General features: G+C 30.1%; 1 pseudogene; it reads left to right on the top strand.

Moving 5' to 3' along the window:
- The first annotated feature begins 9,187 nt into the window (after positions 1-9,187).
- LOC120092001 lies at positions 9,188-20,431 on the top strand (annotated as a pseudogene).
- The last annotated feature ends 3,442 nt before the right edge of the window (positions 20,432-23,873 follow it).

Below are 23,873 nucleotides of genomic sequence, written 5' to 3'. Positions count from 1 at the left end.
TTTCTTAGGAATGTATTGAACTGGACTTACCCAACTGCTATCGGATATCGGATAAATAACTCTCGTGTCCAGCCATTTCAAAATCTCCTTTTTGACCACTTCTTTCATAATGGGGTTAAGCCTTCTTTGGGGCTCAATTGACCCCGTCTTCCCTTCCTCCTGCCTAATTTTGTGCATACAATAGGATGGGCTTATTCCACGAATATCTGCAAGTGTCTACCCTATTGCTTGTTTATGTTTCTTCAACATCTGCAGAGTGAATCTTCATTGGGCTTTATGAGATTAACGGAAATGATAACAGGCAATGTATTATTAGTTCCAAGAAAAGCATATTTCAAATGTCCGTATAACTGTTTTAATTCGAGTTCAGGTGGTTATTCGAGTGAAGGACGCGTTGGTTTTGTCTGCTGCTCACTCAGACTTGGCGGCTCGGATTCCTTCAGGGTTCCCTCCAACACGAGAACTTCACATAATCGACGCGAGAACTTCACATACTCGAGTCTCTTCTTCAGTCAATGCAATATTGTTTAGCTGACAATCATCACTGTTTGGGAATTTTAATGTGTTAAGCACATTAAATTTCATCGATTATCCACGCCCATGGTTAGCTTACCTTATGCACGTCAATCAGAACTTTCCCAGTAGCCAAGAAAGGGCATCCAAGGATGATTGGAACCTCCCTATCTGCTTCATAATCCAGAATAATGAAGTCTACTGGGAATATGAGATTGTAAACCTTCACCAAAACATCTTCAATCTTTCCTTCCGGGTACTTAATTGTCTGTCAGTGAGTTGAAGGGTGACAGAAGTAGGTTGTGCTTCGCCAATCCTCAATTTCTTAAAGACTGAAAAGGGTATGAGATTGATGCTCGCTCCTAGGTTGCACAACGCATGACCCACATCTAATCCTTCAATTGAACAAGGAACTGTGAAGCTCCCTAGGTTCTTCTGCTTCTGTGGTAGCTTGTTGCTTACAACGCGTTGCATTCTTGCGTTAGTGCTATTACTTCGTTCTCACTGACTTTTCTCTTTTTCGTCAAAATGTCCTTAAAAAACTTCACGTATGTTGGCATCTGCTCCAAAGCTTCTATGAGTGGAATGTTGATGTGCAGCTGCTTTAGGAGCTTCGAGAAAAGGCGCTTGAACTGATGGTTCATGGGCATTCTTCTTCATCAGACGCCTGGGGAATGGTTCGTTCAGAGGCACCTTTAGCTTTCGCACGTTAGACGTGCTGGTTTCCGAATGGCTTGTATTTTCTAGCGTTCTCTCTTCCTGATCCGTTGAACATGTAATGCGTTCTTTCAAAGGACTATTGTTTCTTGGATTCATCTTTCTTTCTACAAGGGCTCTTCCACTCCGCAACATCACTACGTGACATTGCTCTTACCCATTATTACTCTCAGGTGTCTTTGTATTGCTAGGTAGTACGCCTGGCTGCCTGCTTTTCAATTCGCTTGCAATCTGCTCCACCTAGACTTCCAGGTTTCTGATTGACCACGCCTAGCTTTTCAACATTGCATCGTTCTGGGCTATATATTCCTTCAATAGGTTTTCCAGCGGAGTTCCAGAACTCGATGCGTGGTCACCTCTATTGAAAGGCTGTTGATGCGTTTGTTGAAAGACAGGCGGCGGTCCACTCCTTTGTTAATGGCTCGCGCCTGAGTGATGCTTTTACTGATTTCCTCTTGTCCAAGAAAAATTCGGATGGTTTCCCCATCCAGGGTTATAAGTATTAGAAAATGGGTTATTCTTGATGAAACATACTGACTGACGGTTTTGAGGACACTCAGCAAATGAGTGAAAATCTCCACATCCCACACAGGTTACCATGGGTTGCCCAAACACCTCCACTTGATTCACCTCTTGCTGGTTTGGTGCGTTACCTAGCGTTATGTTCTGTAGAAGGCTGGTCATGGTAGCCACTTGAGCGAAGAGCGTGGCTATTGCGTTGGAATCAATAGAGTTAATGTTTTGAGATTTTCTTCTTCTGTCATTTCTTCCATCGTGTGTGTCATCTACCCACTCCATGTTATGTTTGGCAATGCAGTCTAATATTTCTTTAGCTTCAGTATAGGATTTGTCTATCAGTCCTCCAGCTGCTGTTGCGTCTACTGCCATCTGTGATGCCTTGTTTAGTCCGCCATAAAACGTCTCCATCTGAATAATCAAAGGTAGTCCGTGGTTCGGGCAGTTCTTAACCAAGCCCTTGAAACGCTCCCATGCAGTGCTCAAGGTCTCAGTGTCTTCCTGTTCAAAGTACATGATTTCCCGACGCCTCCTCGCGTTGGTGGTAGCTGGGAAGTATTTTTTCATAAACTTTTCCACCAACTTTTCCCATGTGGTGATTTCCCCAGGCTCTAATGAACTCACCCATTGCTTTGTATCGTCTCACAAAGAATAGGGAAACAAGAAGAACCTGATTGCCTCTGGTGTGATTTCAGGAATCATAAAGGAATTGAACGTTTCCAAGAAACGCTTCATATGAGCATGGGGATCTTCGCCACGGTTACCCCCAAATTGTCCAACAGTCTGGAGCATTTGGAGCATAATAGATTTCATTTCAAACCTGGTTCCATCAGGCGTTGAATATATGATTCCTTGAGAGAAATCATATAGCACGGGGGACGCGTATTCTCTCATAGGATGCGTGCTATTGTTTGCCATCAAGATTGGGTTCTGTGTAGCATAAGCCAGTTACTGATTTTGTTGTTCTTCCGCCATTGCTCTTTCCCTTTCTTGCTGTCTGAATAACTCTTGCCTCAACCTTCAACGACGGTTGGATCGATTCCTACGTCGGAAGGTCCGTTCAATCTCGGGGTCGTATCTGAACTCAGGAGTGTTCTCCTTGTTCATACACGTTCACAAACCTAGGCATATCTTGTAATACTTCCCTTAATTTAAGTGTCCCTACAACAAATACAAACGGAATTTCTGGTTAGTTCTTGTTGCTGAATTCCCCGACAACGGCGCAAAAAACTTGGTCCGGCTGCTTAATCGTGAAGATGCTTTAGGAGTGTATAAAGTAAAACAGATTGGAAGAATAAAGTCTAAGTGCTGCGTTCTGCCTTGATGCGTTTAAATGAATGCAACGCGTTGGGGCGTTAGTATTATGCACAAAAGGCATACAACTCCTTATAATAACGTTCAAGTTTTCCTAGATTAAACCCAAGTATAAATCTAATCTAGGTTCTTGGCAAGTCCAGGATCAATCACAGGAATTCAGTTTTACTAACACAGATTATGCATTGTACTTGCAGTAAGAGGTTTTTTTCTAAATAAATGTGAAAGATGTAATATTTATAGTAACATGCCATGCATGTGCAAGACAATACAAAAGAGTTGATTGGAGAGTGAAGGATCATGTGAAAATGGAATTTAAGTAGGTGAACGTGCCGGCTAAAGATAGCTGCACACAACTGATGTAATGTGGATGAAATGGGATGGGTTGCTTATCTTTCTGTTCATGCGTTAGACATCATTCAACACTTCTCAATGCGAATAACATACACGCCTATCTCTAGGGTGCATACGTCTAACTTAGAATGCAAGAAACACCAGTAAATCTATCTCTAGCTATACTAGACATTCTACTTAATGCGGCTTAGCTATTCTTTCAAACAACTAAGTAAAGAAGCTTTCACCAAGTTGTCAAGTTGGTTTAGGCGTTGGAACAGAATTATGCATGAAGTACTAATGCTTTCAACATAGGCAGAAGATAAACAATAGCAAAAGTGATTATCAAATATATGAATTTTATAAAGGATCAATAAGTCTTTACAAAGAGCTATATTCAATCAAAATGAAATGGAAATGATATTAAGAGAGAAACTGAGTCAAGCCAAAAAATACAATCTCTTATAGTTCTTTGACTCAATCTTGTTGTGTACAATCACTTTAAAGAGCCGAGGACAGAGTATCTTTCTCAAGAATAACTTTCTCCACTCCCTGGCCGGCGATGGTGGTGGTTCTCAGCTCCTTTGATCGTCTTACACCTCGGCACAACTTGTACAAACTAAAACTAAGTCTACAAAATTACAGAGAGTATTGAGCTTCTAATTGTCTGAACTCTTAATTCTGGAAGGTCTTCAAGTATTTATAGGCGTTGGTCTTGTCCACTTGGAGGATAGGCTGCATTTAAGTCCATGCCCTGGTCAGCATTAAACTCCATGTCCTGGTTGGCCGCCTGACCTCTAGAAGCTTTTCAGACGCCGCCTGCTGCTGGAAGCTTTTCAGACGCCATCTATTGCAAGTGCCCATGCTTGCAAGTGGTGATGTGACACAATCAGCCCGGAGCAATGAATCTTTTATGCATGAATTTCCTCCGACGCATGGCTCATGTGTTAGCACGTTTCCTACGGCACTTGTGTAATGCGTTATTGTCAGTTCTTGCGTTTGAATCCTGCAAAGTAGTGCTTAGCGACGCGATTTTTAGTGATAAACTTCTTTTACATGAAATTGCTATTGTTTAAGTAAATCCATGCGTCTCTATTAAAAATGAGGAAGAGTTTATCATAAAAAAAAAAAAAACTAATTGTTCTAACTTAGGAGCAAAAATAACTTGTATTTTTTACAAGTTATCAACACTTGTATAACTTTTATTTGATTTTTCGACACTTGTATAATTTTTGTTTGATTTTTGTATATTCAAGTACATAGAATATTCACATTTTTGTATTTTCACTCCAATATTAATAGGAACCAATAAATTACAAAATAATTATTTCTTAAATTAAGGTGACAAAAACGTAAATACAAAAAAAAAAAAAAAAAATCAACTTTGACCTTTTTTTTTGTAGCTTTAGTATAATTATAAAGAAAAAACTAAGTATGTAATCAAATTCTTTTTTAAAATTAAAGTATAAAAAATGTAATTACAAACAATAAAAAAAAAATCAACTTTGATATATTTTTAGTTAACTATAAAAAAAAATTGAGCATAAAAAATATAATCAAACACCTTTTTTAATTTGAAAAGTCTAATTAAAAATATATTGAAAAAGTTTCCACTTTACTCTTTTTTTTTTAACCTTTAGTATAGTTATATATTTAAAAAATTATTATCAAATTCATTTCTTAAATCAAAGTATAAAAAATGTGGTAAAAAATAAATAAATAAACTTTGACATTTTTTAGCTTTAGTATAGTTATAGAAAATGAAGTATAAAAAAATGTACAAATTTCTATCACAAATAAAAGTAAAAAAAAGGTGTAAAAAAAATAGTATAGTTATAAAAAAAACAAACCATAAAAAATGTTATCAAACCATTGAAGTATACAAAAATGTAATTTGAAAAAAAGTTTCAACTTTAACCCCTATTTTTGTAGCTTTAGCATAGTTTTAAAAAATGAATTATAGAAAATGTAATCAAATTCATATTTCTTAAATTAAAGTAAAAAATAAATTACTTACCAAAAATTAAAAAAGTTTCAAACTTTAACTTCTTCTTCTTCTTCTTCTTCTTTTTTTTTTTTTTAAATTTTAGCTTTAGTATAGTTAGAAAAAATGTAATCAAATTCATTTCTTAAATTAAAGTAAAAATAAATTAATTACAAAAAAATTGAAAAAGTTTCCACTTTGACCCTTTTTTTCTTTTGTAGCTTTAGTATAGTTAAAAAAAATGACGTATTAAAAAATGTAATCAAATTCATTTCTTAAATTAAAGTAAAAATAAATTAATTACAAAAAAAAGTTGAAAAAGTTTCAACTTTGACCTTTTTTATATAGTTTTAGTATAGTTATAAAAAATGAAGTACAAAAAATGTAATCAAATTATTTTCTTAAATTAATAGTATAAAAAAAATGCAATTACAACACAAACTACTTTGACATTTTTTTTCTTTGTTGTAGTTTTAGTATAGCTACAAGTAATGAAGCACAAAAAAATGTAACAAAATTCCTTTCTTAGATCAAAGTATAAAAATGTAATTAAGAAAAAAAAATAGTAAAAACCTAAACATAGACTATTATAATTTAGATTAAAATGATATGCACCTCAAACACAAATTATTATAACCCAGACTACTTTAGTCAGTACCCAAATCACAGACTATTACAACTCACAAACTATAATAATCATATAAGATATGTTACTAATATGTTTGCATCTATTTATATGTAATGTATTTGGATTCAAGGTTTTCTACGTGCTCTATACATCTAGAGGATTTGTGAATCTCTCCTACTTATATATATTAAAACTTTCCAAAACCCGCCTCATGGTATCCAAGTTGAGTAAATAATTCAGCATCCCTTTACAATTACCTTCAAAGCTTGCCAAATATAATCTAAATAAACCAAATTAAAATAAATAATTAAAATTATAAGAACTTACAAACACAACATAACAAAACTTATCATGAATTGACAACTAAACTCATCAAATTAATACATACAACAAAACTTATCAAAGTATGAACATAACAATACAAAATTTAAATCAATAAACTTGTCATGAAAATGAATTCTAACTTCTCAAGTTAAAACAAATATAAAGCCTAACAAACTCATCATGAAAATGAATAAACTAAACTCATCAACTAAAACAAACCACTAAATTTATCAAAGTATAAACATAATAGCATAACCTAAACAAACTTATCATATAAACAAACCACTAAACTTATCCAAACATGAACATAACATCCAAAGTTAACTAACTTATCAAAAAGTTTTAACATACCTATCTAAAATGATGAATATATAACATCAAAACTAAACTTAATTGCATTTGTATTGTTTATATCCCCGTCTAAGATAAATGAGGCCTAAGCGAGCTCACTTCTAATGTGTTCAAATGTGGGTCGATGATTGGATATAATAAATAATAAATATAAGGTCTCACACCACCCAATTTGTTAGAGATTTTTAGATTAGTTCCAATTTTTCTTTGATCAACTCCTTTAAGGGATATTTACGGCAAGGAGTTGATTATTATAGTCCTAGATTATTATAGTTGGGTTATAATAGTTTGTGTCTGGGGTGTGGATTACTTTTGTTTGGGTTATAATAGTATGTGTTTGAGGTGTAAACTATTTAGTTTGAGAAAGAAATAGTAAATACGGTAGTAAAGAATAAAAAAATGATGAATATAAAATAGTAAATAATGTAGCAAATGGAAATTTTGAAATAGTGTTGACTTTATCTAATTGGAGAATACAGAATAATATTTATTGTAGTAAGATGTGGTTACCATAGTTTTAGGATAGTCGTTATCCCAAACATAACTCAGTATCGTGAGATTTGACCATAACAATATAAAGCACTTCTTTTCTTAAGCAAAAAATTCCCCTTAATATAAAAGACAAGTACAATCATAACCCAATGGAAGCACATATACCATTTCTAACCCTTCAAACCCCAAAGGAAGAAATTCTTCAAGCTATTAAACCAAGCATCAATTTCGCCGACGGTTAGGAAAAATCGCAGGAAAGTCGCTACGAAACTCTTGTCATTGGGAACTCCTATTTGCCATAAACTCAATATATAATATAAAGAGATATCAGTAAATTTGAGATGTATTCCGATAGAAATTAGTATCTAATGATTGAAATGATATTTATGTTAAGAAATATAATTAAATAACATACGAATATAAGGGCCCATTTGGATTGACGGAAGGAATAACATGTTTTTCAAAAACCTCATTTTTATTTAAACACTTTTAATCAAAATTGTTTAAAGTATACTTCAAAAGTTATTTTGAGTGGTTGTTGAACACTTCAATTTATTCTAAAATGACTTACTTTTAAAATTAAATACTTGAAAATATTTTTTTTATAGACGGACTAAATGTAAAATGAAGTCAATGAGAATAATGAAATTATGTATTGTACAAAGAAAAACTAGAGTGAACAAAAGTATGTATTTACAAATTTAGCATCTAACATGATTGTAGCTTTAGAATAAGTTTTGGCATTTAAGAACTAACCATAAGAAATTTAAGGTGTGTTTGGTTAGTTATATGCAAATAAAAATTTGAAATTACGAATTTAATGAAAAATAGAATTATATTTTATGTTTTTAGTATTTTTTTGATATGCGTTTAAATGGTAGATGAGTAAATTGGCTTTTTAGTATAATTAAAATAGCAGAAAAATTTGCGATCAAAATTGTTGTTATTGAGATTTTTTTTTTTATTGAAATGTAACTCTAATTGTAAAGCATTATACATTAAAAAAAAAAAATAAACCCTTCTCTATACAAACTTCCTAAACACAAGCACAAATTTAAATCTCACAAACTCACTCACTCCGTAGACCAAAGAACCTCATATTTTATAATTCAATTCATCCTCCCAAACATTTTTTAATTAAGGATTACAACATATTATATTTAGACAATTTTTTCTTCAAAAATAGGCATATAAATTTTAAAATGATTATTTTAGTATTCGAATGCTTGTTCTATTTTGATCCATAAATTTTAAATTTGATTATTCATCTTTATTTTTTACATAGCAAATTAATGACTTAGCTTCAAGTATGTATTAATGTGTTAATTTGAGCATCATTTTATGCCATAACTAGCAAGCAAATACTAGATGGAAAAATTATATAATTAACAAGAGTCAAAATTATTAGTTTTTAAGAAACTAATATAAATTTTTAAAAATTCAAAAAATTAAATAGAATAACCTAAAAGCTTGGGTATGAAATTAAATATTTTGAAAATAGAAAGAAATTCTTAACTCTAAATAATCTAACATTCAAGCCAAAGTTCATAGTTACTTCCATGGTAATAAGGTAGTCCATCTTTTAAAATTATCCCACATCTACTATTTTATTTTATACAGGAAGTGAAAATGTAAGGACTAGAATTTATAAATTTTTTTGACGAAGGAATCAAAGAAACAACCAAATCGTCAATCTTCTTATTTCCTCGTCACGGATGAGAAAGAATATAATCAGAAAAGACGCGTCTTTCTAGTTTCAGAATAAAGAACAAGTCTGAGAGGATGTCAAAATTGTAAGATCATGGATAGTTTTGTTCTTCATTTTAAAATTTGACACAAACGAAAGATATTAAGAAAGTTTACAACAAAAATAGTTGAAATCGAGAAGCCGTTAAAACTCTAAATAGAAAGATAACTTCCACCGGATTAGTTAGAATTTACTATTTACCTATTTATGTGTGAATTAAAGTTAAGTATGGTTCTATTGTCCGTTTTTGAGTGAGTATCAATCTCTCTGTTTATTTCAGCATTTTCTCAGCCACAACAAACACGGACCCCTTTCCATATCCCAATCTCACTTTTTCTCTCTCAAGATTCTCCCGGCAGAAATAATGGCGATCCGAACTTTCACTAATCTCTCCACCCCGCCGCCGTTTCTCCGCCGCTCACCTCCCCACAATTTCACTTACATTCTCACCTCCGCTCCGTCTCTCCGCCTCCACCACTCCCTCTCTTTCGCCGCAATCTCTCCCCCTCGCGCCCGCCGCATCTCTGTCGCATTCGCCTCATCCGACGGAATTCCCCCCGGAGGCCATGGCGGAGGCGGCGGTGTCGGTGGCGGCGACGGACGCGGAGAAGGCGATGAGGAGGAGGAGGAGGACCGGGAGAAGAACAGATCGGAGGCGATTGTGGTGCTGCTGGAGGCCGGGAGGTCGACGGAGAGCCTGCCGAAGGATCTGGCAGCGGCGATTGCGGCGGGGAGAGTGCCGGCGGTGATCGTGGAGAGGTTTTGGATTTGGAGAAATCGCGGTGTGCCGGTGGCTGATGCAATTGGCGGATTTAAAAGAACGGCTTCTGGCGGACGACTTGTTCTTGGCTAAGGTCGCCATGGAATGTGGCGTTGGAATTTTCACAAAGGTCTTTATCTCTTCTCTTCTTTTTAATACCTTCACTCACCTTTTACTTTCTAAATATTGATAAATTATCATTTTTTCAAAATTACAAAATTTCAATCTTGTTCTTCTGCTTTGAATTTACTCTCTTAACTTTACAAAAATATTTAATTTCATTTATGTATTTTTAGTAAACCACCGAATAATCTTTAGCTCTTGAGATTTAAAAAATAGTTTTAAATGGTTGTGATTTATTTGTTTGTTTTTTTAAGTTCAACAATATTAGAGATGTTCATCCGTCCGTTGGTGTCGATTTTAGAGAAAATTAGTACCGAAATCGATAAAAAAAAAAGGCATAAAATCCGATCGACAGTAGGTGTGCATCGGTCGATTAGTGTCGGTTTTTTTTTTTTTTTTTTTTATTTTTGCAAGCAAACCCAAAATGAATGAAAAATGAAAGAAATGGACTGTTGTTATTAGGTTAACATAATTTGTCGCTTTCAATTTTTAAATTAATTATTCTTTTAGGAAAAAATTTAAATCAATCATATAATGAGCTTGGAATTTAGGCTACATAAAAAAGAAAATAATAAATCAATATTAATGCAATAGGCTTGGGCTTGAGATGATGATAGCGGACTTGTTTGTATACTTATTTTTTAGAAAAAAAATATTTATATATCTCGATCGGTCGGCTTTCTCAAAAACTTTTATATAAAAACCGAAAATCGACCAACCTCAATTCAGTTGGTTTCAATCGGTCAGATTAGTTTTTGGTATCTTTATGCTCACTCCTAAATAATATATATAGTGGAGGATTTGAAATATAATTTCTTAAATAGTACATATATTACGCCAGTTGAGTACATACATATGGATTTTAAATGATTATGAATCGTAAGTTCATAATTATCATAGGAAGAAAACAACATATGTAACACTTATTTAATATGATAATGAAAGATGTGAGACCAAATATAAGAACTAAATTAAAATTTCTAAAATTGTAGAAATTGAATTGAATAGACAAAATTGGAACTTCTAGAACTATGCTAGATAACAAGTTTAGTTCACAAAATTTTAAATTTATGTTTATTTGGTCTCTAAGTTGCAAAAATATGTAGGTCTCTAAATTTTTAATTTTATGTTCAATAAATTGTTGGATTTTAAAACTTGTCGAGTATGTTTTCAAACTCTCAATTTTGTGACCAATTGGTCTCTAAAGTTTCAATTTTATATCTAATAGATATATGACAAGCACAATATATGTTAAAATTTCATAAATGTTCGAGGTGCAAAATTGGAACTTTAGAATGTTATTATACATAAAATTCAATTTTCTATTCATTAAATCTATTAATTTTAAATTTGAATATGTTAACAACTTATTAGATTCAAAATCGAAAATTCAATAATCTATTAGACATCTTTTAAAGTTTAGAGACCAAATATACATAAAATTAAAAGTTAAATATAACTTTTTTTAAGAAAATTAAAATTAATTTTATCTTTATCTTTTTTATTATTATTATTTATTTATATTATTATTATCATTATTTCTACCTATTAGGTATTTTTTAAATTAAGAGACTTTGAAAGTTGAATGGAAAATTCAAATACTAATAGCTAAAATTGTAACTAAACCAAAATTATTATTAACTACATCATTACCATCAATAAATGTGAAAACAATTAGGATATAACTTTTTTATTTAAAATTTTTTTTTTTTTTTTAAATGAGGTGCAAGATAAATTATTATAAGTTTAATTTTTGTTTTTTATCATTAATACTACTAAGAATTGAACTTCTAATTTTAAGGAAGGAAATGCATGTCAATTAGTATTGAATTAACTTTATTAAAAATTAATCAATTTTAACCAAGTATAAAAAAAATCAACCATATATTTTTTAGTGTTGTAATTAAATACATTAATAAAAAGTAATGTAACATCAAAATGTAATTTATGTATTGAAATGAAAGCATGTTTTTTAATTCAATGAACTAAAATATATAGATGAAAAAATTACAGAAAAATTATATTTTATGTACTTGACTTAATTAGAAAACATTATCCTTAAATTCTTAGCTTCATAATTCTAAATTTTATTAAATATCCAAACAATATCTGCACTACAATTAGATTTTTATTTTTATCTTTTGTGATTTGTGGCTAATTATAAGTATTTTTTTTATTGGACGAGATATAGTGCTCCTTAAAAAAAAAAATCAGTGTTTTTTTTTTTTTTTTTTTTTTTTTTTTTTTTTTTTTTTTTTTTTAGGGTTTTTTTTTTTTTTTTTTTTTTTTTTTTTTTTTTTTTTTTTAATAATATGCGGTTGTCGAATTGCTTTTGCAGCTTTTTTTTCCACTAGATTTTGATTGAATTTTATGGATCTTTTTATTAAAAAAAGTATTTCGAAGAAGCATTCGTTTTTTTTAAAACTACTTCAAACTTATCGTAAAAGAAAAAAAATATATATTTAAAACTTCGAAAAATTGAAACATTACAAAATTTATAATATTTCAAAACTAATATAATATATATATTTTTTAAGACTGCTGCTGAGTTGGAGAAGCGCAAGGAAAACTTTAGCAAGGAGCTGGATTTTGTTTGTGCTGACGTGGTATGTGCTCTCATTTAAACCTTCAAACTTTTTCATTTTAAAGGATTTCTACGATCACGTTTTTGTTTTGGGTAAAAGGTCAAATTTTTAAATAAAAAAAAATCTTAAATAGTTTTTTTTTTCAAAGTACAATTGGGACGAAGAATTCGAATTACAGATCTTATGATTACTAATACACTCGTATATTAATTAAACGATTTGACAATACTTTTGAATGGGTTGATTTTGGTTAAACTCCAAAATTTGAAAAGTTTTATTTCAACTAGTTTGAAGTTCTTTTTTCCAAATGAATCTTGGAAGTTTTCGTCATCAAAATTCATGAACAAATATAAATATGTTTAGTACATAGCATAAACGAAAGAACATAAATCTGTGACCATGAGGTTGAAATGAGAAAGACGATAAAAAGTATAGTATTCAAATGTGTATGTATATCTTTACTTTTATAAAATGTATGTATTTAGATTTGTTCACACAAATAAATACATACCTTTTTTGTTTATGAATTTAACGACAAAAGCCTAAAAATGTTGTTTTGAAACAAATTTCAAATTTCGAAAGATTAAAATAAAAATTTCAAAGATAGAGGATATAGTTGAAACTCAACCCATAGTTCAAGTAATCAAGGGAATTTTTAACATTGGGTAAATTTTATAAAATAGTTGAACTCTTTTAATTATATTTGATAATATATTTAATAACGTTTGTTTTAGGCCTTTAGCTTGAAAAGTTTTAGTTTACATTTGAAAATGTTATTTTCAAATATAGAAAATGAGTCAATTTATTTATAAATATAGCAAAATGTCATTGCATCTATCAGATAAATACATTTTACTATGTTTGAAAATATTTCTAACAATTCTTCTATTTAAATGATTACCCCATTTGAAATTTGAAATTTGTTCAAAAGAATAAACTTTTGAAGAGTTTTTTTAAAAATAAGATAAAAACAGACATGATACCTAGTGGATAAAGAAGACAAACGTGATATCATTTACAACACTATTATGATTGAGCAAAAAATTCAATTATGAAAATAATTTTAACGATATCTTTCGATTGATAACAATCCGAGTTAATCTTCTATATAAATAATATCATGTATGCCTCCTAAATTTTAGGCCTTTTTATAATTGATTTTTTATTTTTAAAAAAAAGTTATGATCAGATTTGCTTACTTCTAACTTTCTTTTCTTTTAAACAATGCTTTTAACTTATATTATTCATTCTTCACTAGAATATATGAAGTCTTTTTGAAATTACAATAACTTTTAAAACATATGATGACAATAGAATGAAGTAAAATAGCAGTAAATTTCAAATTAAATTCAAAAAACTAAATGTGGAGTCTGGTATCCAAATATTAAATTGGTGTGATTTAATTATAAAGATGAAAGTAGATAGTCTTATTATATCATTTGTATTTGGATCAATATTTAATTTTTAATTTCTATAGAACAATTATTTAAAGTTTTACGTGATGTAAATTGCATCTAATTTTGTTTAATCTAAATTATAAAATAAACGTTTAGGAAAATAATAATTAAGAAAAATTGAATCAATCAAAATTTTATGAGAGAATACATTTGAAAACAAATATATAAATATGGAAGGATAAATTTGAGGTTTGTAGAAGGTAGATTTTTAGAAAAGTTGAAAACACGTCGGTATCCATTTTTGCATTTCAGACTAAATTCAAAATTAAATTTTGATTGATTAATAGCTCGGTTGGTTAATCATTTTATTTTTTATTTTTAAAAATTAAGTGTATGAACATTACTTCTACTTTCAAATTTCTTCTTTTATTATCTACTTTTCAACAATGATTTAAAAAATCAAGCTAAATTTTGATAACTAAAAAAAGTAGCTTTCAAAAACTGTTTTTTATTTTGGAATTTAGCTAAAAATTCAATAAATATGCAAAACGTTCTAAGAAATATACATAAAATGGGTTTAATTTTCAAAAAACCAAATGATTATCAAATGAGCCTAAATAATTCGTTTTATCAAACATAACCTAATTAGACCATAATTATTTGATAGCAAGTTTGGGTGTTATATACTCGTTTGAAATAGATACGATATAACAAACAAGAAAAATATATCACACAATTATTTAGATTAAAGATGAAACTAATTGATGAATAAATGAGATAAAAAATAATTAAAATTCTATCTAAAAAATTACTGTAAATTAAAAATATCTTATTTTTATATACGTAAATAAAATCATTTCAAAATTACACCTCTGAAGCTTGAAAGGCTATATGTATATTGCAAAAGTATCATATGGTATATGTTGAAAAAAAAATGTGAACTTATTTTTCTTTAAAAAAAAAAAAAGGTGTGAAACTATTGATAAATATAAAAGTGCAAACATATGGTATATCATGCAAGTTAGGAGTACAACAAAAAAACCAAAATGCCCAAAAATCAAATCAATCCAATAATTTGGTTTTATTTTTTAATGTAAAATTGGACATATTATTGTTTTGTATTTGGAGAAAACCAAACACTAGTAGTTCAGATTCGTTTTTTTATTAGAAAAACCAATCAAAACCAAACAGATCCAATGGTATATATATATCCTTAAAAATAAACTATCTTCTAATATTTTAATGATTATAGTGTATGTATATTTGTCGTTTAGAAAAAAAAAATCAATTATTATGAAAAAAAAAAAATCGATAAAATCGAATCGACTATCACCCTAGTCACGTTCCCGCCAACATTCATATCTCTCCACAACGCCGCAAATTTCTCATCTTCATTGTCGATGAAGAGCTGGAGTGCAAAAATGTCTACATGATATTTCCAATGAAGAGCGCTAACTATGTCGTCACGATTACAAATTTCATGGTAGGTCACAATTTTCACAACAAACTTAAAACACTTATTTTTCATACCTCACAACCTAATAATTCAACTATTTGATTGGAATGGTATCATAAGATCAAGACATGTTTGACAAACGATCTAAATTGAGTATAATGTATTTAGTAAACAATCTAGATTTTGTTTTTTAAAACTGTTTTTAAATTATGTGATTCAAATAATGCAAATTCTCACAATAAATTTTTAATATTTTTAGTGTATCCATATTTTGAATTTGATATTTCAAAATGAAGAATTATATTTTTTTAAAAAAAGGAGAAAAAGGTTAATAAATATGTTATTTCATGTTTTAAACTCAATTCATATTTTTAAAATTAAAATATGTAACCTAGAATATATTATAAATTATACAATATTACGCAATAACAATCCTACAAAATTTAAACATACTAATAAATTAATAATTGATAGTTTATATTCACTTAATATTTGGTGGATAACTACACCTAGTTCTATGGTTTATAAATATATTATCGAATCCATTTTCAAATAATTAAACTTAAAATCTAATTTTTAAAATGCTTCCCAAACATACGTATAAAAATATGAAATACAATTCATTGTTTTCAAATTAATTATATTTTCACTATCAAATAACCCGAAAAGAATTCGCAACACTTGGGAAAAAATAAACACAATCAAAGAGAACATAACAAAAAAAAAAAAAAAATCTACGGTTTTAGGGAGAGGAGGCCTTTGATTTTAGGAAGTGGTTTAAATTAAAATTTGGAACTTAAAGATATACATATAATTCTTTAAAAACAAGTTGTAGCAAAAAATAAAACCAAGAAAACAAAAAACACAAGAATCCATTTTGTTTCTAGTTTACTATTTTTTAAATGACTTATTTTTTTCCTAAATTCTATAATATGTTTTTTCACTTTTTTTTTTTTTTAAAACACTCGAATTTTTAGTCAAATTTTAAAAACAAAAATAAAAATGTAAAAACTACTCTTTGATTCTAAAAATTGGTTTAGTTTTCTACAATATCAGTGGAAAGTGAATAAAAGAATAAAGAAACTTATTAGCAGAAATAGTGTTTATAAGTTTAATTTTTAAAAATCATACAAGATCAACATTTTTTTTAATTTTTAAAATTTATGTTTGTTTTCTCTCAATCTAATTACTATGTTTTCATCTTTCTTAAATAAATATTTGAATTCTATAGCAAATTTATTTCTAAACTTTCAAAAGTGTAGAATAAGTCCATGAATTATTAATTTCGCATCTAATAAGTTGTTTAAATTTAACGTAAGATTAGAGAAAAAATATTGAAATAAATGGTTTTTCATCTTCTTATCTTCCTATATATTTCTTTAGGAAGAATTAAATTACGTTTTTTTTCTCTCGTCATTTTGGTAGAATAATAGGACAGAGTGATTTCATGCGCAGGTTTTAAATAGAATTGTGAAAATAGTAATTAATCAATGTCGGACTTTAAGTGTCACCACAAATTAACGACATGAAAGTTTAGCATTTAATTGATACATTTAAGGGGGGGAAAAATTAAAAAGTTCTAACAGGTTCTAATTTTAGTCTTTAATTTTTTGGATATTTGTTTTAAATGATAAAAATTTTTAAAATATTTTTAAGTATAACAAAATATCACTCTCTATCAATAATAAATCGTAATAGACTACGATATATATCTATCAATGAACGATAGACCATTATAAATTTTTATCGCAGTTATATAAGTAAATTACGTCAGTTGAACTATGCTCGTTTCAAACCTTAACTAATTATAATCGTTTGTTTCTTTAAAATAGAATGAGGTTTGAGTTTTGTTATATTATTATTATCGTTCTTGAATGAAATACAGATAATGGCCATTATAGCAGATTTCATGCTTGTTTGGCTTCCAGCTCCCACCGTCTCTCTCAAACCTCCTCTAGCAATCAGTGCTGGACCTCTCACCAAGTTCTTCTATGGCTGCCCTGAAAATGCCTTTCAGGTAACTTTCCCCTGAAACCCAAATAAACATTGCAAATTTTTCACTTGTATATGAGCACCCATGTCAAAACTTTTTAGATTTTGAGATGAACACCAGGTGTTCAATAAAATTCCCAAATGAAAATTCTCGTTTTCAGGTGGCTTTGGCGGGTACCTCATTTTCGTTTCTTCAGAGAGTTGGTGCTGTGGTGGTATGTGGTGTGTGTTTGAGCTGAATTTATTGAGCAATTTGAATGTTTACTTAACTTAACGTGATTTCATTTGTTCATTTGCAGCGTAATGGGGCTAAGCTATTTGCTGTAGGGAGTAGTGCATCTGTGGTAAGCCAGTTGTTTCCCCGCTTTTTTCTACCTTTGGCTTGATTTAAGCAATTATGCTCTGTGGGAACATTTGGAATCTCGCTGGTCCAAACTCTTTGGATGATATGATATTAAATTTGTTTTCACCCATTAGTTTAAACTTTTGAGTCAATTGGTGATTTCATATGGTGCTAGAACAAACAGTCCAGTGTTAAAACCCAATAATGTTATTTGCTCTCTAATTAATATTTATTTTTACTCGTTGGATCTTCGATGTATTTCAAGCCCATAAGTAAAAGGAGTATTAGATGATATGATATTAAATTAAGATGATATGATATTAAATTTGTCTTTACCTATCAATTTAAGCTTTTGGGTCCATCAATGATTTAACATGTATCATAGCAGGTGGTCTGGAGGTCCTGTGTTCAAATTTCTGCAATGTCATTTCCTCTCCATTAATATTGATTTTCACTTGTTGGGTCTTCTTCTATTTCGAGCTCACAAGTGAGAGAGTGTTAGATGATATGATATAATATTTGTCTTCACCCGTCAGTTTAAGCTTTTGGGATAATTGGTGATTTAACAAATGGTTCAATTGAATTTGGTATTGGAAAGTTTTGTACTTGGGATCAATACCTATAGTTTTATACCGCATTCATATGATCAGTGTTGGCTTTGTACCTGTTCTGAACTTCGTCTCTAAAAATGCAACAGTAATGAAGTTACTTATAAGTGCATATCTGGTAAGCCAGGTCCTTTTCTGCTAGTTATGCTTTTGGCTTGCTTTAAGCAATTCTCTTGCCTCTTAAACATACCCAATACTTTCATTTGGAATTTTGATGACAAAACTTTGGATCACGTACAAATTTATGGTTTCTAACAGTATAGTAGGAGATTTCGATGTCAGTACCTGTACTTTTAGGTGATATGCACACAATTGTTGTTGTTTTTGCACTTCTTCTGAACTTTGTGCATCTATTAAAGAAATAGTAATGAAATAGTTTGTAAGTTCAGAAGAAATCAAATGAAGTTACATGGTGTTTCTTCGATATTGAAAACATTGCTCGACTTGTTGATGTATAGATGGAATGGAAACTTAGGCCTTATGGACTCTTTTTTCAGGCGGGTACAGGTATAACGAACACCTTGATAAATATAAGGAAGTTCTTTGACAAATCATATGCCATGGAAGCAGAGGATGTGCCTGTACTGGCAACAAGTATTGGCTATGGAGTTTACATGTCGGTTTCTAGCAACCTAAGGTACTGCACTTCTTCACTTCAATGTGTGATATTCGTTCCTTTTACACAATGGTTATTGCACTTTATTTCTTGTATAAAGTGTCTGCTCAGTGATCATACATATTCAATCTTTGTATCAAAGAGTTGTTATTCCTTATTATCATGTGTTAGACCCTATTATCAGACCACAATATGGTTAAGATCTCGATTTTTGTTTTTAAAAATTTAGCTTACAAACATCACTTCCACCTATTAATTTCTTTGTTTTATTGCTATATTTTTTACAAGTGTTTTCAAAATTCAAGTCGTTTTGAAAAGTAAAAAGAAAATTTTTTCGTCTTTTTGATATGTTTTCAATTCTCCCTCTCATGGGTCAGCTCGAAAGTTACACTGCTTAATGAGTTACAACACACTTGTAAGAGTATTAAGATAAAATGAGGGAGGAAAAACTGTAGCAATAATTTGAACTTACAACCTTTACCGTATCTCCAACTTAAATGCTTAACGTAATAGAACAACCTAAATTTGCCTTTATGTGTGGCCATTGTGGTAAGGTTAGGATGTTGGGAGATAACAAATAGGAAAGTCAATGGGGTGGTAAGAAATATTATTAGGATAGTTAGGGCATATTTGTTTTTAGCCCAGGAATTAGTTATTAATAGAGGGAGTATGAGATGGAATTATGCAACAGCTTAGTTTAGTGGATTTATGTTTGATTGATCTCAAGGAGGTTTCACTTTTAAGTAGAGTAGGCAAAAAATTTGCTGGATCGAAGAATCCCCAATTTGATTAGGGATAGTGGGAGTCTCCACTCAAGGGCAAGGAAGGGAAGGAGTATCCCCAACCCCATCCCCAATCCCAAATCCCCCTCATTTAGATTTTTTAATTCGAGGCTTTCTTTTCTTAACACTTTATGTTTAAAGAGTTTCACAGGAATGAAGTGACATAATACCCACATAAGTTTCTCAAACTCGTTACTCGTGCGAAATTATCATTTTACCCCTCCAATGTCCATCCTCTAACGTGGATCATTTTCATGGTAACAATGAACTCTTTAATGATGAAAAATAATTCTCTGTTTTGTTTAGATACCAAATACTTGCGGGAGTAATAGAGCAAAGAATGCTAGAGCCTTTGCTGCACAAATACAAGTTGGCATTGAGTGCAATCTGTTTTGTAGTTCGAACTGGCAACACTTTCTTGGGATCATTGATGTGAGATTTCTTCATGAACCTTAAACCCCTCAGAACCATGTTGCATTCTTTTCAAATTCCTGGTTTCTCTTTAAAACTTTTGTGAACTTTTTTCTTTTTCCAGGTGGGTGGATTTTGCGAGATGGACCGGGATTCAAAGAACGAGAGAGTAGAGGGGGGAAAATACACGTTTGTTCGAGAAATTATTCGACGAGGTTAGTATAACATAATGCGTCGAGGCTATTTTTCGAGATTTATTATTGAAATATTTAGGCATTATGGTGTTAGATATGAATGTTGGGGTGTTTCCATTGAAGCACAAGGGTGTATGATTGTTTATTTGCAATTTGCAAACATTATTGTTTTTGAAGTGTCAGAATGAAGAAAAATAATTTGTTCGATTTTGAGTAATAATATACTATTTGTCCTAATTAGAAAATTATGATCACGTGGTTTGAAAGTAATAAACAATCTTGAGAAAGTAGGCGCCATAGTGCTCAATTTCATTGATCTATTCACTAATAAACAATTGAGATATTAGGTTAGAATAAGTTAATGTACTCTTTTTCTTGAAAACTAATTAAAATTAAGCCAAATGATTTTAATTTAATAAATGAGGAAATTTCACTTTTCGTTTATAATTAGCTTAAAATACTATTTTGTTGAATGCACATTCGGTTCTATTTTAATTTATGCATTTTCAATAAATCTTAAAACTAATTAGTCTATGCACTTGGATTCGAGAAACAACTTAGAGGATGTGAGGGTAATTTAAAAAAGGAAAAAACTTTACATGTAGTTTTCATGTAGACGTGGTGACTGTACTTCAACATTATATTAAAATGAGGGGATAAATTATAATTAATCAAACACTATAATTTTAGGCATCTACACTTTGTTTATATATGGCGAGGGTATTTTTGAACTTTTGTAAAAGTTTGAGAGTATTAATGAATTCTTATAAGTTAAATGGTCTTTTTAAAACAAAGCATTAATGATCATCATTCAAAATTAATGGTAGGAGTATTTTTTATTTTTTATTTTTAAGTTCAATAATATAATTGAAAATTTTGAAAACATAGAGGTATTTTTTAAACAAAATATAAAGTTCAGGAGTACTTTCTAGAAGTATAACTAGCATGATATAGAGTATTTAGATATCAAATTAATTTGCAAATGTAACAAAATCTAGATTCAACTCACGGAGTCTATCATGGATAAATTTTGTTATATTTGTAATTATTTAAAAATATTGCTATACACTTAATTATTAGCTCTAAAAGTGATACCTCTTGTAATTGCTCCAAATTATAATTCAACCATCCAACCATAATTTCTAAGAGGGCGTTTGGTAGCCAATTTGAAGTGGGTGGAGTGAGCTATTATAACTCACTCCATGTTTGGAGTTGTTGATAGTAACAACAATCGTTATAACCTATAATTAACTATAATATTACTCTAAAAATTTTAGAAAACGTATATTAGGGAAGAGCGGATTATATTAATAGATTAAAAATGGTCTCAAGTCTCATGTGGGTAGGGGTGGAAACGGTTCGGTGGTCAAACCGAACCGCATATATGTGGTTCAGTTCGGTTTTAAATTCGGTTTTACTCTTTTTTTTAAAATATATAAATAAATAAATATATATATATATTAGTTAAAAACGGTTCGGTTCGATTTCAAATTCGATTTTTGAAAGTGAAACCGAACCGAATCGAATTTTTCGGTTGTATTAAGTATTCGATTTGGTTCGATTTTTAGAAACGGTTTGATTTTTGCGGTTTAAATGACCACCCGAAGAGTAAATGGATATGCATGCCGAGGAGCAACCAATGATGGAAGAGGGTTACTGTGGGGGTGCCCACATTGTAACATTATTTTTATTGCTTTTGAATGCTTAGATGATGATGTCAAGCAATGAGACAAAATGAGGTGGATCCAAGCGGTGAGATTTTGACCGTTCTGGGCCCATTTTCAAATACGCATCCTTTTACTTTCCAAAATTCCGTTTTGGTGCGCCATTTTTTCCTTTTATCAAGTGTTAAATATATATGTTTTTTTTTCAAAAAAAAATTGATATAACTCTATTTATGTTGCATTTTCTTATTTGAAAAGACTCTAGCGCCTAAGTTTATTAAATGAAGAGGTCTTCGTGACGAAGTGAGAAGATTACAATAGAGAGGTATTCTCACTTTTAGGAGGAATTTAAGAGATTACATACTAATAGTCACATACTTCGGATAACCTAAGTTCCTTGGTAGAATGTCTTACATTTAGAGGAAGTCCAAGTGTTCATCTAGTCAGTTGAATTATTCTTGTGTCACTGTTTTTGTCATCCATTTACAAATAACTACAATATTATAATTGCTTAAGTTCATTTAGTGGTCGAACCGAATCGAATTGAATCAAATTTTCTAATATGTGAAATCGAACCGAACCACATGTATGCAATTCGGTTCAGTTTTAAATTTGGTTTTGGTATTTTTAGAAAATCTATGTTATTTTTTTTAATTAAAAATGGTTTGGTTCGGTTTTGTTCTTTAAATTTTAAAACGGTTCGGTTTTAAATTTGGTTTTACTCTTTATATATATATATATATTAGTTAAAAATGGTTCGATTTGATTTCAAATTCGATTTTTGAAATTGAAATCGAACCGAACCAAGCCGAATTAATTCAATTTCAATTTTTTTCAAACCGAACCAAACCATAATTTTCGATTTCACTGAGTTTTCGGTTCGGTTTGGTTTGATTTTTAGAAACGATTTGGTTTTTGCGATTTGAATGGTCACCCCTAAAATTCATATTAGTAAAAGTATTTTTTTCACAAACATACTGCCTCCTAGATATAAGTGGTATTTCACTAAACTAGGTTATCAAAATTTTATGTTCTGTCCATTTCTGTTTATCTCTTTACTTTTAGTTATTCTAGAAATTGCAAGCACAACATGTGTGACACTGTTATACTGTACGGTCGAATACCTTTATTTTATTGGGCACTTGAACTCCATTTTCTTAATAATAATTAATGTCCTTTACATTTAAAAGGGGAAAAAAACCAAAGGATAAAAATCTTTTGGAACTACAACATAACAAGCTTTATCAAAGGAGAATTATAAAATATAAATTACAAAATATACTCCTTATATATTTTATAATTAATTAAATGCTCGTATTTAGGGATGACATTTTGAAAGTTTTATCTATTTAGTTTTGTGAGTTTTAAAAAATATGTGTGTTCAGTCCTCAACTTATCAAAATATAAATTTTTAGTTTTCAAATTTTAAAAAATAAGTGCATCTAATTCTCAAATTTTCAAATATATCTTTTCAATCTATAAATTTTCAAAATGTATATTTTTAGTCTTTAAGTTTTTTAAAAGTATTTTTTTATTATGTTAAAGGAAAAATATTCTTATGGTCTCTAAGTTTTTAAGAATATGTGCATTTAGTTTCTAATGTTTCAGATTGACCATTTTAGTCTCTGATGTTTTCAAAAATAGGTTTAAAAGGTCCCTCACCTAATAGATCTACTAAATTTAAACATAAAGTTAATTAAAAATATGATGTGACAAATTGACTTGGAAAAAAAATATTTTTTAATATTTTCCACTTCCTTATCTTCTTTCTTCTTCTTCTCTTATCTCTTGTCCTCTCTTCTCCATTTTGATATCTCTTTGTGTCTGTCATTTTTTCAATAGAAGAAGATAATGAAATTTGCTTACTTTTCTCTCTTCTTTTTTCTTTTTCTCTCTTCCCTCTATTGTCCTCTCTTCTCCATCGACTAGTAGGAAGACTAGGATACGAACTAGTTGGTCGATGGGGGAATTTCCAAAACGAAAAGGGTTCATTTTGCCCGATAATTTCTTTCCTTAGTATTTT

This window comes from Benincasa hispida, chromosome 11 (assembly GCF_009727055.1).
Source record: "Benincasa hispida cultivar B227 chromosome 11, ASM972705v1, whole genome shotgun sequence".
Lineage (NCBI taxonomy): Eukaryota > Viridiplantae > Streptophyta > Magnoliopsida > Cucurbitales > Cucurbitaceae > Benincasa > Benincasa hispida.
This window is presented reverse-complemented; position numbering and strand designations above follow the sequence as displayed.